This window comes from Vicia villosa, unplaced genomic scaffold (assembly GCF_029867415.1).
Source record: "Vicia villosa cultivar HV-30 ecotype Madison, WI unplaced genomic scaffold, Vvil1.0 ctg.002681F_1_1, whole genome shotgun sequence".
NCBI classification, from domain to species: Eukaryota; Viridiplantae; Streptophyta; class Magnoliopsida; order Fabales; family Fabaceae; genus Vicia; species Vicia villosa.
The window spans coordinates 61,287-80,098 of NW_026706002.1; positions in this window are offsets into that span (position 1 = coordinate 61,287).

The window sequence follows — 18,812 nt, forward strand, 5'->3', positions numbered from 1 at the left end:
GATTGAGACATGTGCCATTTTAGGGTTTTATGACCTCGAAACGGGGTTTTTCTTTTAAGGCAAAATCAAAAGAAAATAAGGCCATGGTTGTGTTCAGTGGATCATTTACAATCGATCCATGGTCTCATATGTTATTTATATTGCATATCTTGTGATTTTCAATTTGCAGGAGCTTTAGTGACGGAAAAAACCGTGGGTAAAGGCTTTACCTACGGTTGCAGAAATTTCAAATGAAGAAGATGAAGCGTGGCAAGCTCTGGTTGGTCAGAACGCGCGCGCCAGCTTTTTCAAATTCTTTGGATCCTGTGCTACGCTGTCCACGCTTTTGCCATGTGCCTCGTTTCAGTGACCACACGATCAATCCAGTCACTCCATCAAACGCACCAGATCATGCAACCACACCATAGACCACACTTATCCACCACACCTGATCGTATCCTTTTAAATTTTATTTCTATTTTAATTTCTTTACAAAATTAATTAAAAATAGTTTTAAAAATCCAAAAAATATACAAAAAATATTTTTAGACTTCTAAAATAATATATTATTTTCTGAAATAAAAATATTTTATTTTTCTTCAAAATTTCAATATTTTGCATAATTAATTAGTATATATTTATATATTTGCTTTTTAATTATTCTAACCAATCAAAAAAAAAATCATAAAAAAAATTGTTCTTTATATTAAATATTGTTTATATATTATAAACTAATTTTGTACATATTTTGAATAATTTTCTCTTTAAGTTTTAATTATTTGTATAATTATTTGCATAATTATGTATTAATTAACTTAATCAATTTCAAATCAATTTCCAAAAATTCCAAAAAATTAGTTTTGTTTTAAAATTAATTAACAAATATTTTGTACATATTTTAAACTTAATTTCTAGGTTTAAATCTATTTTCATCTTTTTTCTTCATTTTAATTTAATTAATCATGCATTAATTATAATTAAAATCAATCATAAAAAATCCAAAAACATGCCTTTTATTTTTCTTGCAATTTAAATTCCTAGATAAATGTATAGGATGTCAAAGTCATGTAAATAGGCTTAGTTTACATTTCCCGCACAATCGATGTAATAGCGTAGATTTACTTTCCGCACTTTACATTTCCGCGTTTTAATTTCCAGCAAATATAAACTGCGTGTATGTCAAAGATAAAATTGAACCGTTAGATCACTAACTTCAAAGATAAAATATCTGAATCCAATCACAATCACACTTGCACCTCTTAAGGTAAATCCCTTCTCATTCTTTTCAAAATCAAAGTCAAAATTCTACTATTTTGAGTACAAAATCGAACCTTGCGTTTATATCCGGTGAAAGGATAGATTTTTAAAGGAAATAAGGATAAAGACCTTACAACTCAAGGTAGACCTCCTAGTTTGCTTGCTCAAATCAAAACAAACAAAATTCTCATACACTGTTGTTTTTCAAAACAAAACTTTCAAAAAAGACAATACTTTGTATACATCCAAACACGGATTATTACAAAGTTAACGTTCTTTTCAAAACATCTTTCGAAAGATAAACAAGCATTTTGTATACATCCACACACGGATCATTACAAAATTCAATTTACAAAAGTATTTGAAACCACATATGAGCATTCTAAAGCAATTGAAAAGTGATCGAAAAACAAGTGAGCTAAGCAAACTTAAGAGCCCATGGATAACCATGGATACAAAGGGTGCTAACACCTTCCCTTTGTATAACCTACCCCCTTACCCAGAATTTCTTAAAGGTCTTTTTTCTGTTTCTTTTATAAACCTTTCCTTAATTGGATAAAATAAAAGGTCGGTGGCGACTCTGTGAATTTTCAAAAATGCGAAAGCATTAAGCGATAAAAAAGAGTCAGTTCACGTATCTCTACAGAACAGAGGTATGGCCCGGGATTAAAAAACGGAGGTCCACAGCTGTTCGATGGAAGCAGAAGTCAGAAGCTGTGAATGTTCTGAAGATCAAAGAAATTCAAGTTCTGAAGCTGTCCGATGGAAGCAGGAATCAGAAGCTGTGAATGTTCTGAGGATCTAAAGAAATTCAAAGTTCTGAAGCTGTCCTATGGAAGCAAGAATCAGAAGTCATGAATGTTCTGAAGATCGAGCACTGTGAACGTCTCTACTGAAATACTCAGGGAAGTCTTTTATTTATAAAATTCTTCTAGTATTAATTTCAGGGGGAGATTATTCATCTTAGGGGGAGATTGTTAATCTCAGGGGGAGACATATTCACATGCTTATGCTATGGCTGTGTAAATTGTCTTTAGCCGTCTGTTATTCTGATTGCAAATTCATATCATTTATATATGTTTTTGTCATCATCAAAAAGGGGGAGATTGTTAGAACAATATTTGTTCTGATCAATATTCTTAGTTTTGATGATAACAAGGATATGAATTTTGTGTGAGATAATGTGGTACTCTAATACATTGAAATTTCCCGTTCAGGAAATATATAAAGAGTATGCACAAATCAGCGCTCAAAAGCTTTGTCTCAGAAGGTTCAGCATGCATCATCAGAACATGGTCTAGCAAGACATCAGAAGATGGTCAAGGCAGAATCAGAACATGGGTCTATGGAAGCATCAGAAGAACTTGAGATCAGAAGCAGAAGAACTGAAGTTCTCATGGTATCACGCTCAGAAGCACTTCAAGGTCAGAAGACAAGAAGATGCTATGCACCAAGCTGTTTGACTCTGATGATATTCAAACGCTGTATACACAAACATCAGATCAGAAGAAAGTACAGGTGGCAGGCTACGCTGACTGACAAAAGGAACGTTGGAAGCTATTAAAGGCAACGTCAGTAGACACAGCGTGAACAAGGCTCGAGGTAGTTGACAAAAGCGTGAAACATTAAATGCAATGCTGTACGGAATACGCAAAGCATTAAATGCTCCCAACGGTCATCTTCTCAAGTGCCTATAAATATGAAGTTCTGATGAGAAGCAAGGTTACCGAATCTGCTGATAATTAACTTGCTGAAACGCTGTTCAAATCAAAGCTCTCAAACTTCATCTTCATCAAAGCTCACTACATTGCTGTTGTAATATATTAGTGAGATTAAGCTTAAACGTTAAGAGAAATATCACTGTTGTGATTATAGCTTTTCAGAAGCATTTGTAATACTCTTAGAATTGATTACATTAATTTGTAAGTAACTAGAGTGATCAAGTGTTGATCAGGATACTCTAGGAAGTCTTAGCTTGTGTCTAAGCAGTTGTAATTAGAGTGATCACGTGGTGGTCAGGATACTCTAAGAAAGTCTTAGCATGTGTCTAAGCATTTGTTCCTGGAGTGATCAGGTTGTGATCAGGATACTCTAGAAGAATTAGTCGTGGGCTAAGTGGAAAACCATTGTAATCTGTTGCGATTAGTGGATTAAATCCTCAGGTGAGGTAAATCACTCTGTGGGGGTGGACTGGAGTAGTTTAGTTAATAATGAACCAGGATAAAAATAACTGTGCAAATTGTTTTTATCCTTCAAGTTTTTAGACTACACTTATTCAAACCCCCCCTTTCTAAGTGTTTTTCTATCCTTCACACATATCAAAGATTATCATCAAAACCAAATAATCACAAATCATAGAAATTTAGGGGTTTCACCCTAAACATGTCAAAACCTAGAATTTGAAGAACAAAATCCCTAAATCATGTGACTCTACCCATTGACCCAATCATACTAATCCATAATAATAAGGATTCTCCTCCTTACCTTGGTAAATTTGGACTCTTTCACCATAGCTATAAGCTTTTCTCCAAAAGAAATCATTTCTAACATTATTTGGAGACACACCTAAAAACCAGTTCGGGAATCAGCTTATCATACGAACTTAAAAAACTCAAAATCAAAATTGCTTCGGTCAGAACTTACCTCTTTGAGTTAGGATCATTGTGTCCAATTACCGCAACGATCCAACTGTTGGATTGAGAGATACGCCCGTTTTACCAAGGTGACTCTATGCTGAAACTTGCTGCGAAAATTGAGGCTGCCTCCATAATTTTTCTTTTTCTCTCAAGTGCTCCTCCTTTCTTTCTCCTCTCTCTTATTTCTCCCCCAATATAAGTTATGAGACTCCAACTCTAAAACCCTAACTTTCTACCCTTACTATCTCTCTTATGTCAATTGGGCTTAACCCACCAAACCATCCATTATGTTTCTATCACTTAGCCCCATTTAGTTATATCTCTCTAATAACTAAATTAAGTCAAACAACACAAACACTCACATAATTAAATACTTAAATAATTATTATATCACATAATAACTAAATAAATAAGTAATTATTAAAACACCAAATAATATAATTACTAATAAAATTAATAAAAATTAATAAAAATCGGGTTGTTACAACTCTCCCCCACTTAGAATATTTTCGTCCTCGAAAATACAATCGACACAACCATCTCATCGCCAAAACTACACTTACTCCCTCCAGACTCACACCAACACAAAGGCGTTCCACACCTTTGACCATACAAAGCTTCCAAAATATAAGCTTTCAAAAGATCCTCAAGCTACTGAGTCGTCTTCTCCGTTTGACCATCAGCTCGCGGATGATAAACAGAACTCAAACACAACTTAATAATCAATGCACTTTGCAAACCTTTCCAAAATCTAGAAGTAAACTTCGGATCTCTATTAAAAACAACACTCTACGGAATACCATGCCAACTCACAATCTTCTCAATATTCAACTTTGCAAGTCTCTCCATCGGGTAATCCATTCTTATCGGAATAAAGTGAGCAAATTTCGTCAATATATCCACCATGACCCATATCGCCTCACAATTACTTGATGTCCTCAGCAAACCCGAAACAAAATCCATAGAAGTGCTATCCCACTTCCACTCAGGAACGAATAATAATGGCATCAAACCAGACGGGTTCTGATGTTCAATCTTTGACTTCTGACAAGTAAAACACGAATACACAAATTCTGCAATATCCTCCTTCAAACCTCGCCACCAAAATAAATTTCTCAAGTCTTTATACATCTCAGTATCACCAGGATAATTACTCAACCACTTCGACGCCCTTCATCCAAAAATTCTCTTTTTCAAATCTAAAACATCAAGAATACAAACTTAATTACGACATCTCATGACACCATTCTCATCAACCCGAAAATTATCACCTTATCCTCGATCAATCAATGTCATCTTGTCAACCAATTTGAAATTTGATTTCTGACCTTCTCTAATCTCATCAAGAATACCACAAGTAAGCTTCCACATACCAAGCTTAACACATGAAGAAGTCGCTTTACAAACCAAACTCAAATCTCGAAATTATTCTAACAATTCCAATTCTTGAATCATCAACATCAATATATGTAATGATTTCCTACTCAATTCATTGGCTACAACGTTCGCTTCTCCCTGATGGTAATTTAAACCAAAATCCTAGTCCTTCAAGAATTCCTCCCATCTCCTTTGTCTCATATTCAACTCTTTCGGATCAAACAAATACTTCAAACTCTTGTAGTCACTATACACATCGAATCTCGATCCAAATAAGTAGTGCCTTCAAAGTTTCAAACCAAAACCAATGGCGGCCAACTCTAAATCTTGCGTCAGATAATTCCTCTTATAAATCTTATGTTACCTTGAAGCATAAGCTACCACTTGCCCTTTTTTCATCAACACAAAGCCTCACAGAACCTTCCTTCTTCTTTAACCAACAGAACAGGTGCACCCCACGACGACACACTCGGACAAACAAACCTCTTCTCAAGCAAATCCTCAAGTTGACTCTTCAACTCTTTCAACTCTAAAGCTGACATCCGATATGGATCCATCGACACAAGACTAGTTCCAGGAACTAAATCAATCAAAAACTGAACTTCTCTTTCTGGCGGTAAATCACTTACATCTTCAGGAAACACTTATGCAAATGCGCAAACTACCGGCAATTCCTCAATCGTTTTTTTCTCACGAACATCCAAAGTTGCCTACAACATAAACAACATTGCACCATTTTGCATAGACTCATTTACTTCCAATATTATCGAGCTGGCAAGATAAGTCTATCACATCTAATACGATCCCGTCTACTATCAACAAGAGATTAAGGGTGATTAGTTCCTCAATTTGTCAATAGATAGCCGAAAGCCATAATGGAGTATACACCATCGTTACTAAACTATAATAGTGTTCCTTACATTACCAAAAGTACCCTACTTCAATAGCTCCCAAAATTATTCGGACGTGCCGACACACACCTTGTCATAACATCATAACAGAATTCCTTTACACTATCATCAATGCTTTTTATTCTTGGAATCATACTCGTCTCTTCGCATTTCTAACTCTGACTTGAGCGTTCCAACAACTTCGACAAATTTTCCAATCTCTTGCCACGGATTCCTTGACAAGGTATACCGCAATCTGTCGCTTAATCATTGTTCTTACGTCAACATCCTACGCAACGGTTACTCAAACTGATAACTTCACAATCCACCAACAATGCTGAATATAGAAACTTCCTAAATTCCATCTTATAACAATTATCCTTATTCCAAGACGTTCTGACTTGTTAAACAGCCAAAATCTTGAATCCATGTTAACTTCGAATTCGGAAACCAACAAACTTCTAAATTGCTTGCTCTATCTCCTTAAGCAGTATATTGCACCAACAACTTATAACTGAAACATATCCGAGAAGCACAGCTTCTCCCCCACTTTGCTCAAACTAACCCTACAACAAAACAAACAAGTACCAACAGTGTTCCACACACATGTCGCGTACTATGGAATAAAACACCAACAACATTCTACTGTCACACAACTCAACTGACTCGACAACTTGGACGGACGAACCGACCTGCTCTGATACCACTAATGTAACACCCCTTTCTAATACCCCAAATATTTAACCTACTATCAGAGTAAATAAGTATGCATATAAACAAAGGGCGTCACATCAACGTTTCCAAAAACTAAAATCTTTCAAAAACCAACATCATTCATCATCAAATATACAATTACATCTGGTCATCAAGGTAACACCTTTCACATGTCATAATTCATCAAGAATACGCATTCACAGTGGAAATAATAAATACTCATGTATTTCATGAATGATCATGTCTCATACCATAATCATATCTCAATAATAATCCACAAGATAATATAACGTCATATCCAAGATATTCGGCACTAAGGCCTCTCAACAACAAATAACAAACATACATGTTGACAAGATAATATTATAATACATATCCAAAACAAAACATGAGTTCGATACTACTAATCCCTACCCAGTGTTACATGACCAGAACATTGACTCACTACCTAAACTCCCAATAAAACTCGGAAGCTCTCCGGCTAACCTCGCATGAGCTACTAAGCGTCTGAATCTGCACGTTACCAACAAAGGGTAACATTCAAACAGAAGGGTGAGAATACGAATCATTATGAAGAAAGTATAATAAGATACAATGATTCGATCAACAGTTATAAGAATTCATCACACTTATATAACCATGTAAATAATACTAACCTACATTTATTTCACATGTTACAAGCATACATCAAAACTCAAAGAGTATAATATTAAATTCCAATACTATATTCCCAAATAATACACATAACTATAATTATCACATAATCATATATTTTACGAAGTCATGTGTCTTAACATCACCAAATCCAATTATCACATCTCATGTACACATAACAATCACATAAATGCATATATTCAAACATCACATAACCTCAATGTGACTCAATGCAAAACATGTAACTTAATGCATGTGGTACCTAATATGGACCCAAAGTTCCACCGGTTCCGATTCATATAGAATCTAGCCATGCTTCAGATCCGGACAAGATATCGAAGCCGCCAAATGTACACATATAGTTTACCGCTTTCCGAATTCACTCTAGAATCCAAGCCGCTTCCGATCCAAACAAGATCAAAGCCACTATGCATGTTTCCAATTAAGGATCAACGTAATCTATGTCTATTTCCATTCAAGGATCACCGTCTAATACCATGTGAACCCACAGTTTCACCGCCTCCACAATAAAGCCGACTATACCTTGAATGAATGTACAATTACCAACCAATTATGCAATTAAGATCATCTCTACCATCTTAACATTCCGCATATCACAATAATTCAATTCGATGAATTATCCACCAATTGTACACAACATTCACAACACATACATATCATTCACATATAAAAGGCCAATTAATCAATTACGATTCACAAAATCCAATTAACACTAGTATCCATACTATCTCATGTCAATTCACATTTACCACATATATATGAATATACACATTATCAAAACAACATCATTATCATAGCAATATATTATTCTCAACATAAATAATTGAGCCAAAAACACAATTACGGACAAATTCTCAAAATACCGTAATTTACCCATAAACCGAATAAGTTATCTGAGTCCAAGTATATTCCAATCAAATAGACTCATTGCAATTAATTCAACTATTAATTTAATCAACCAATTAATATCACACTATATTAATTTCAAACACAATTAATTATCACATATCAAAGATTATCATCAAAACCAAATAATCACAAATCATAGAAATTTAGGGGTTTCACCTAAACATGTCAAAACCTAGAATTTGAAGAACAAAATCCCTAAATCATGTGACTCTACCCATTGACACAATCATACTAATCCATAATGATAAGGATTCTCCCCCTTACCTTGGTAAATTTGGACTCTTTCACCATAGCTCTAAGCTTTTCTCCAAAAGAAATCATTTCTAACATTATTTGGAGACACACCTAAAAACCAGTTCGAGAATCAACTTATCATATGAAATTAAAGAACTCAAAATAAAAATCGCTCCGGTCAGAACTTACCTCTATGAGTCAGGAACGTTGTGTCCAAGTACCGCAACGATCCAACGGTTGGATTGAGAGATACGCCCGTTTTACCAAGGTGACTCTATGCTGAAACTTACTGCGAAAATTGAGGCTTCCTCCATAATTTTTCTTTTTCTCTCAAGTGCTCCTCCTTTCTTTCTCTTCTCTCTTCTTTCTCCTCCAAAATGAGTTATGAGACTCCAACTCTAAAACCTTAACTTTCTACTCTTACTATCTCTCTTATGTCAATTGGGCTTAACCCACCAATCCATCCATTATGTTTCTATCACTTAGCCCCATTTAGTTATATCTCTCTAATAACTAAATTAAGTCAAACAACACAAACACTCACATAATTAAATACTTAAATAATTATTATATCACATAATAACTAAATAAATAAGTAAATATTAAAACACCAAATAAAATAATTACTAATATAATTAAGGGTTAAATAAGTTTTTGGTCCCTATAAATATTGCAGTTTCATTTTTAGTCCCTCCCTGCCTTTAGGCAACGATTTTAGCTGGTTTTGGCAACGGTTTTTTTGTAAAAACCGTTGCCTAAAGGCAGGGAGGGACTAAAAATGAAAACTACAATATTTATAGGGACTAAAAACTTATTTAACCCTATAATTAATAAAAATTAATAAAAATCGGGTTGTTATAACCTGGACTCTAGATGCTCGCGTCGCATGACGGGAAGAAAGTCTATGTTCCAAAGCTTGGAACTTAAATCTGGCGGGATCGTTAGATTTAGAGGGAACCAAAAAGGAAAGATTATTGATTCAGGAACTATCGATAACGGTACCTCTCCCTCCATAACTAATGTTTTACTAGTAGACAGATTAACTCATAACTTGTTGTCTATAAGTCAATTAAGTGACAACGGATATGACATAATCTTTAATCAAGAGACTTATAAAGCTGTTAGTCAGAAAGACGGATCAATCCTTTTTACTGGTAAGAGAAGGAACAACATTTATAAAATTGACCTTTTTGAACTTAAAACTCAAAAAGTAACTTGTCTTCTGTCTGTTAATGATGAGCAATGGGTTTGGCACAAAAGATTAGGACATGTTAGCTTGAGGAGATTATCTCAACTCAACAAACTCAATTTGGTAAGAGGTCTCCCAAATCTGAAGTTCAACTCAGATGCTCATTGTGAAGCATGTCAGAAGAGAAAGTTTTCAAAAACCTCTTTTAAATCTAAAAATGTTGTTTCTTCCTCTAGACCATTAGAACTTCTGTATATTGATTTATTTGGTCCAATTAAAACTGCATCAATCAGAGGCAAGAAGTATGGATTGGTTATTGTTGATGACTACAACAGATGGACACGGATAAAATTCTTAAAACCCAAAGAGGAGTCACATACTGTGTTCTTTGACTTATATAACCAAGTTCGAAATGAAAAAGAGCTTAAAATCATAAAGGTTAGAAGTGATCATGGAGGAGATTTTGAGAACCATCTCTTTGAGAAGTTCTTTATAGATAATGGATTCTCTCATAATTTCTCCTGTCCTAGAACTCCTCAACAAAATGGAGTTGTAGAACATAAGAACAGAACATCACATGAAATGGATAAGACTATGATTAATGAAACTAATATGGCTAAACATTTCTGGGATGAAGCAGTAAACACAACATGTTATATTCAAAATAGAATTTTCATAAGACCTATTCTTGAAAAGACTCCCTCTAAACTGTGGAAGAATAGAAAACCAAACATATCATATTTTCAAACATTTGGATGTACTTTCTATATTCTAAATACTAAAGAATATCTGAACAAGTTTGATTCTAAAGCAAAAAAGTGTTTTCTGCTAGGATACTCTGAACGCTTAAAAGGCAATAGAGTATATAATATAGAAACCTTGATTGTTGAAGAATCAATCAATATCAGATTTGATGATAAGTTTGGCCATCAAAAGCCAAAGCAATTTGAAAATTATGCAGATATGGAAGTACAGGTCTCAAACTCTGAAGATTTAGAAGCTGAAAATGCATCAGAAGTTCCTCCAATCACAACTATGGAGAACTTGATAAATTATGTAGAAAACTCTCTCATAAAATTTCCGAGAATCACAACTCATCATCCAGAAGACGTCATACTTGGAAAAAAAGATGACCCCATCAGAACAAGATCATTTCTCAAGAACAATGAAAACTCTCTATTTGGATTAGTCTCTATGATTGAACCAACTTCAATTGATGAAGATCTTCAAGATACAAATTGGATTATCCCTATGCAAGAAGAACTAAATCAATTTACAAGAAATGATGTATGGGATCTAGTTCCAAGGCCTGAAGGATTCAATATCATTGGAACAAAGTGGGTGTTGAGAAACAAACTAAATGAGCAAGGTGAAGTCGTCAGAAACAAAGCACGACTGGTTGAACAAGGATATAGTCAATAGGATGGTATTGACTATAATGAAACCTTTTCCTCAGTCGCCAAGTTAGAATCTATTAGACTATTAATTGCTTATGCTGCTCAATATAACATCACTTTATATCAAATGGATGTTAAAGGTGCATTTTTAAATGGCTACATTGAAGAAGAAGTGTATGTTCATCAAACCCCTGGCTTTGAAGACTCAAAATATCTAGAACATGTTTTTTAAACTTAAAAAATATTTATATGGACTAAAACAAGCTCCTCGAGCTTGGTACGAACGATTAAGTTCATTCCTTTTAGATAAAGATTTTACCAGAGGAAAGGTTGACACAACTCTATTTTGTAAAACATTTAAAAATGATATTTTAATTTGTCAAATATATGTGGATGACATTATTTTTGGAACTTATAATATCTCTCTTGGAAAAGAATTTGCTGAGTCTATGCAAGCAGAATTTGAAATGAGCATGATGGGAGAACTTAAATTCTTTATGGGAATTCAAATAAATCAAACTTTTGAAGGAACTTACATACACCAAACTAAGTATATCAAGGAACTTCTGAAGAAATTTCAATTATTTGAAAGTAAAGAAGCAAAAGCCCCAATGTACCCTACTTGTATTTTGGGTAAAGATGAGGTAAGTAAGAAAGTAGATCAGAAAATCTATAGAGGTATTATTGGTTCATTACTTTATCTTACTGCATCTAGACCTGATATTCTGTTTAGTGTATGCTTGTGTGCAAGATTCCAATCAGATCCTAGAGAGTCTCACTTGACCACTGTCAAGCAAATTCTGAGGCATCTGAAAGGTACTATTAACATTGGATTGTGTTACAGAAAATCCAAAGATTTCAATTTAGTTGGTTATTGTGATGCTGATTTTGCTGGAGACAGAAAAGAACGTAAAAGTACATCTGGAAGATGTCAGTTTCTAGGAAACAATGTGATCTCTTGGTATAGGAAAAAGCAAACCACAATTGCACTATCAACTACAGAAGCAGAGTACGTAGCTGCTGCAGGCTATAGCACTCAGATGCTTTGGATGAAAAGTTAGTTAGAATATTATCACATCTATGAGCGTAAGATTCCAATTTTATGTGATAACACTTCTGCTATATGTCTTTCCAAAAATACTATTCTACATTCCAAAGAAAAACACATAGAAATTAAGTATCACTTCATTAGGGACAATGTTCAGAAAGGGATATTAAGCTTAAACTTCATTGATACAGACCATCAGTGGGCTGATATTTTCACAAAACTTCTTTCTGAAGATAGATTCAAATTCATTCTAAAGAGCATTAGTAAGGAATTGTGTCCAGAATGAAGTTATGTTCAATATCTAATGTGAATTCAGAATATTTGGTTGCCTAAAATTGAACTACTTGATTTATAACTTCTCAGAAGTTAAAAACAAAAATCATCTAGAAATATTTGACCTACTCGGATCAGAAGTTTACTTTCTAAAATGAATCAGAAGTTCAATAAATAAAACTACTAGCTCGCGTCAACCTAAGAATCCGAACACGTGTTCAAAATTTTCTGAAAGGTCGCATGCGGCTAAGCTATTGAGATGAAATCCCTAGGTAACTGTTCCAATCTCTTCAAATCAACATACCTCCCTAAATTGTCGGAATCAATTAATGCAATTAATGCTAAGTAATAATTATTTCCTTGGTTAATTGTTTCTTTTCTTTTTAAATGCATGCTTTTTTTATATATCCATATTTCTTTTGCAAATTCTTCTATCTTCTAAAAAATAAACCTTCTCTTATTTACATTTTCCCTCATGTAAAAAAAACCTTGTGAACAATGGAATATTCTTCATCCTCATTCACTCTTGCTAATGGTACCTTCGAAACATATCAAGACTACGTGAAACCTATCAGAACCCTCAATGCAAACACTGAGAATCTGGAAGTTCTCTGTGAAGCACAACTGGACTTTCAAAGCTAGAAATAAAATGGGTGTGATCTAACTGCTGATGTTGAAGCTCAAGGATGGTATAGGTTCTTCGATCTTCTTCATGGTCCAGTCTATACGAAACTTGTAAAAGAATTCTGGATACATGCTACTGTTGCTGAAAATGAAGTTTCTTCTTACGTAATGGGTAAGAAGATTGTCATTACTGAAGACTCAATTGAAAAACTCATATGGCATGATGGAAACGGGATAAAATGCACATGCATGGTTGAAATATGTCCGAACCGATCCTTTATAACAAAATAAATTTCTGTTGATGGAGAATCTTCTATCAAACTTCAAGATTTGAAGAAAAATATTAAATTCCGGGCTAAGATCATTCAGGAAACCATCAATCACAAGAAAGTCACTCCAGCTTCTGAGTACATCAACACTGATCAACAAGTTCTATTGTACTTCATCTCCCAAAAGAAGAAAGTTCACCTTCCTCATATTCTGTTCAAACATCTGAAGGACAGTGTCAAAGAGACAAGAGATGATCAGAAGGTCAAATATTACTGGATCCTGTTTGGAAGACTCATCTCAGCAGTGTTAACAGAAAACAATCTGATTAAGTACTTGAGTGAGGCTCAACAATTTGTTATTCTAGAATCTACATCTGGAAAAGTCATCTCTGTAAAAAATCTGAAGAAGCGGCAATACCTGCCAGATGATCAGATTTTTTTTCACAAGGCCCTTCATGTTTCTATTAGTTTATTTCTATTGCATGTTTTTCTATTTTTCAATCAATGAATTTTTTTTGTCTCATCCATTTTTTTTTTTGCATTTTTTGATTATGACAAAAAGGGGGAGAAGATGAAAAAGTGAAATTTTGATCTGATTGAAAACATAACTGTTGCTGAAGAAGTACAAGAACTGATTCTGAAAGAAAGATAACTCAAACATAACTCAAACAGTGAAAAAGTGAAATTCTGATTCTGATTGAAAACATAACTCAAACATTTCTAACAAGTACAAAGTACAAAAAAGTTTCTTTCTCAAAGTCTGCAGGTAAAATAAATTCTGAAAGAAAGAACTTCTGAAGAAGTACAAGAACTGATTCTGAAAGAAAGATCTTCTAAACGAAGCGCTCTGTACGATATCTGAAAGAAAGATACTCTAGAACTTCTAAAAGATACGCTTATAAAAATCCATATCCATCAATCTTCAGAAGAAATAAGCTGAAGAGAACATTACTCAGGGAAGTTATCTTTTACATTTCTCTCTAAGTATTTATTTCAGGGGGAATTATACATCTCAGGGGAGATTGTTTCTTTTATACACAAAATTTCTGATCAGAACGTAAATATTTTGTCATCATAAAAAAGGGGGAGATTGTTAGAACATAGTTTGGTTCTAATCTTATCTTAGTGTTTTGATGATAACAATTGAAGTAAATTTTGTATAAGTGAATTTGATACTCTAATTGTGTATTTCAAAAGAAGTTCTAATCGCATGCTGAAGATCAAACAAAATTTGTACCATCAGAACTTGGAAAATATACAAATGCTGAAAGACAATCACGATAAAAAAGTTCTAATGAAGAAGCTTCGTTAAGCACCAAACCGCTGAAGCATAACTCTAATAGACATTATCTCTACAAGTCTGAAGAGAAGTTTTCTTGAAGAAATACAAAGATAAAATACTCTGACAGAAGACAGATTACCGTTGGAGACATAATGATTGTTAACGGCTAAATGCAGATTTAGTTACAAGTCTCAAGAAGCATGGAAAGAAGTTTATCCAAGATAACACACAAACATGAAAGGCTAAGGTAGCCTATTATCCAGCATCGGACGATATCTTCTGAAAGTTATAAATAGAAGATCACTTAAACAGACAAAAAAACAATAACTACAACAAAAATACAATAACGCAACATAAGAGAGCTGAAACACAAAGCAAGAACACCTTCTCATATTCAAACAAAGAACTCTTGCGCTGAAGAATAGTCATTTTCTGAGTTCACATTTTTTTTACTAAACACTTACTGAAATATCACAGTTGTGATTAAACCCTTTTAGAAGCAAATCTCAAACACTATTGTAAACTTGTAACAGTTGCTTGAGAGACAAGTTGGGTCAGAGGTCTCTAAAGGTCTAGGACTAGTTAGTCTTAGAGGTTTCTAGATCAATAAACGTTATATCTCGTAGAGATCCCTGAACGGTTTATTATCTAGTGTTAGTCACAAGCAGTTGGTTTGTGCAAGGTTGTTAGTCACAAGCTGATGGTTTGTGCGAGTTGGTTAGTCACCAGCATTTGGCTCGTGCAGTTGTAATCAATGTTGATTATAGTGGATTAAGTCCTTGAGCGAAATCACCTTGGCGGGTGGATTGAAGTAGTTGAGTTATAACGAACCAGGATAAAAATACTGTGTCAACTTTTATATTATTTCAAAGAAAAAGTAACCACTTATTCAGCTCCCCCTTTCTAAGTGTTTTCATAACCTTCAACTATGACTTTGATGCCATAGTCAAGAAGACGAAGTTAAAATCTTTGAGAAGGCAACTTGAGTTGTTGAGATGAATAATAGTAAAAAATGGGTGATTACATTTCAAGATTACTAACTCTTACATACCAATTAAAGTAGTATTGTGTGTCTCTCAGTGAATTGAATATCATTGAGAAAATCTTGAAAATCTTTCTTTTCTTTCTTGACACAGACAACAAGTATCTCCCAGGATCAATCGTTATATCCAATTGCAATATATGACATATTATCGGTCTTTGTCATATTATGGCTAAAAAGGGGGAGAGATACAGATGCTGATTTTGCTACTGAAAGCAAACATGACCAAGTCCTTGATGTCCAGTAAGTTGAAGTTGCTGCTGACTGTTACAAGAATAGTTTTAGCCAAAATAAGACAAAGGGGGAGATTGTTGATGCTCTGTCTGTTCTGTATTATTATCTAATGTTTGGCTAAAACATATAATAGCAGCAAATGGTCAAAATGTGAATCTTGCAAGTTTAAAATGAACAAAACAAGTAGAAGCAAGTTCTTAGATGGAATGTCATGACATCAACTCATGACATCGCGCCTGCAGAACTGGAGGAAAGATTCAATTTGTATTTGACAGATACAGAATATTCTATGTGAATGTTATGTAATCTTATGTGGCGCATATTTAAAGGTCAAAAGAATAATTGAAGAATCATCTCAGAAGATTGAAGATTCAGGAAGAGTCAGATCAGAAGATTGAAGATTCAGCAGTTTCTAATTTAAGAGATAAATTAGGAAACTCATGATTGAGAGACCTTATCTGTAGAAGAATATTTTCTGCATATTTGTAACAGCAAGAGTGCTGCGATTTGTAAGCCCAAATCCAATTGGGATCAGGTTATAAATAGGAAACTTTGTAACCTAGTTTAGAAAATAGAAAACCTGGTTTTAAAACGATGTAGTCATTAGGGTTTCTATAGTTAGACCACCCAGGTTGTGGGATGGCTGCCATGTCCTTCTCGAAACTTGTAGGTTAGAGAAGTGATTGTCCTCACTCGAAACCTGTAGGTAAGATTTGAGTATTGTAAACTTGATTGAAGCTGTAAAGCAAGATCAAGTATGTGTTCATTGTTAATTGTGTAAATAGCTGTTGCAGGGTTGTAACAGTTAGGTATCACTAGGGAGTGAGCAGAGGTTCTCTTGTCTTGGATGGAATTCTAAGATAAAGGTTGCATTGGGTAGTGACTAGGTAAACCAGAGGTTGTTTATCTGTGAACCAGAGGTTGTTTATATAAAATAGTACTACTGATAGTGGAATCTTCTTCCTGGCTTGGTAGCCCCCAGAGTAGGTAGTTAGACCGAACTGGGTTAACAATTAACTGTGTTATTTATCTTCTGCATTGTTTGATCAATTATGAATATTATGACTTTGTTTATAACATTAGGTTCAGAAGTGTTAGCTGATCCTAAACACAACCATGTAAAAATTATAATCTGGTTATGTCTACTGAACGTGTGTTATCCCAGGTCTCATTGACTCTTTTCTAAGAGTAATCAAATAATGGGGGATCCTTCTATTATGCTTGTGCTACATTATAATAGATCAGATGTCTTGACATCGGGATTGACATCCGAGTCTGTCATACCAGAATTTTCAGTTCTCCACTTAGATACCCTCTAAGTCTTCTAGAGTCTACAGATCACAACTTGATCACTCTAGGAAATCCTTTTACAATCAATGTAAAATAAATATTACAAGAGTTTAATTCGCTTCTAAGAAAGCTGTAATCACCAACTGATATTTCTCTTAAGTTCTAGTTCGTAACACTCACTAAAATATTACAAAGTTGTGAGGTTGAAGATGAAGTTCTTCTTTGTTTTTCTTGATTTCAGTTTGACAATGTTTTGGTATGTTTGCGCAAGAGTGTTGTTACTGCTTCTGAATCAGAACCTCTATTTATAGGCGCTGGAGGAAATGTGACCGTTGGGAGCATTTAATGCTTTGCGTGAATAGTACACTGCTGCATTTAATGTTTCACACTTTTGTCAACTACCTCGAGCCATGCTTTCACTGCTTTTACAGACTTTGCCTTTTGTAGCTTCTAATGTTCCTTTTGTCAGTCAGAGATTTGATGTTATAGCCTTTTGTACTTGTACTTTCTTTTGGACTCAGAATATGTAGAATGAACGTTTGAATATCAGAGTCTTCAGCTTTGGTGCAGATGCAACTTCTGTCTTCAGATTTTGAAGTGCTTTGAGCGTGATACCATCAGAGCTTCAGAGCTTTGCTTCTGACTGCCATCTTCTGATGCTTTCCAGATCATGTTCTGATTCTGCAGGACCATCTTCTGATGTCTTACCAGACCATGTGCTGATGAAGCCATCCAGAACTTCTGGGTCAGTGTTTCTGAGCGCTGATTTGTGCATACTCTTTTATACTTTTCCTAAAATGGAAAACATGAATATTTAGAGTACCATATTCTCTTATACAAAATTCATATATAATGTTATCATCAAAACTAAGAATATTGATCAGAACATTTCTTGTTCGAACACTTGATTGTAGCAGAAGTTGCTGCTATATTGGAACATCAAATTTGCTGTGATTGAAGGCCCAAATCCATTTGGGTATAAGCTATAAATAGAAGACTTTGTAACCTAGAAAAGCAATACAACCACCGAGCATAAAAGATGTAATCAATATGAGAAAGCTTTGAAGTAACTCCAGGTTTGTGGTCATAGTCAAGGTTCTTGGCTAAGGATTGTCATGGAAGCATGTCTTCCAAACTACTTGATATTAGGGATTAGAAAGAGAAGGATATTAGGCCGTTGCTACAACTCCTGGGATTGGGGAACTGTACAACATCATTGCGATGATTGGAATTGGGATGGGATATCTCATATCTAAGGAGGACCTAGGTAGAAGGGTCATTGGATAAGGATCAAGTGAGGGGTTTGTTAGACGCTGGCCTTAGGATCTAGAGGGGGGTGAATAGATCGTTCACAGTTTTACGGATTTAAACAACTTTTCAGCGGAAGTGAATTCTGAATCGACTCGCGTCTATTCCGAACCACTATCGAAACGATTATATATGTGTTTAAAAAACCAGTCAAATACTTGAAGTAAATGATAAGAGTATATGTC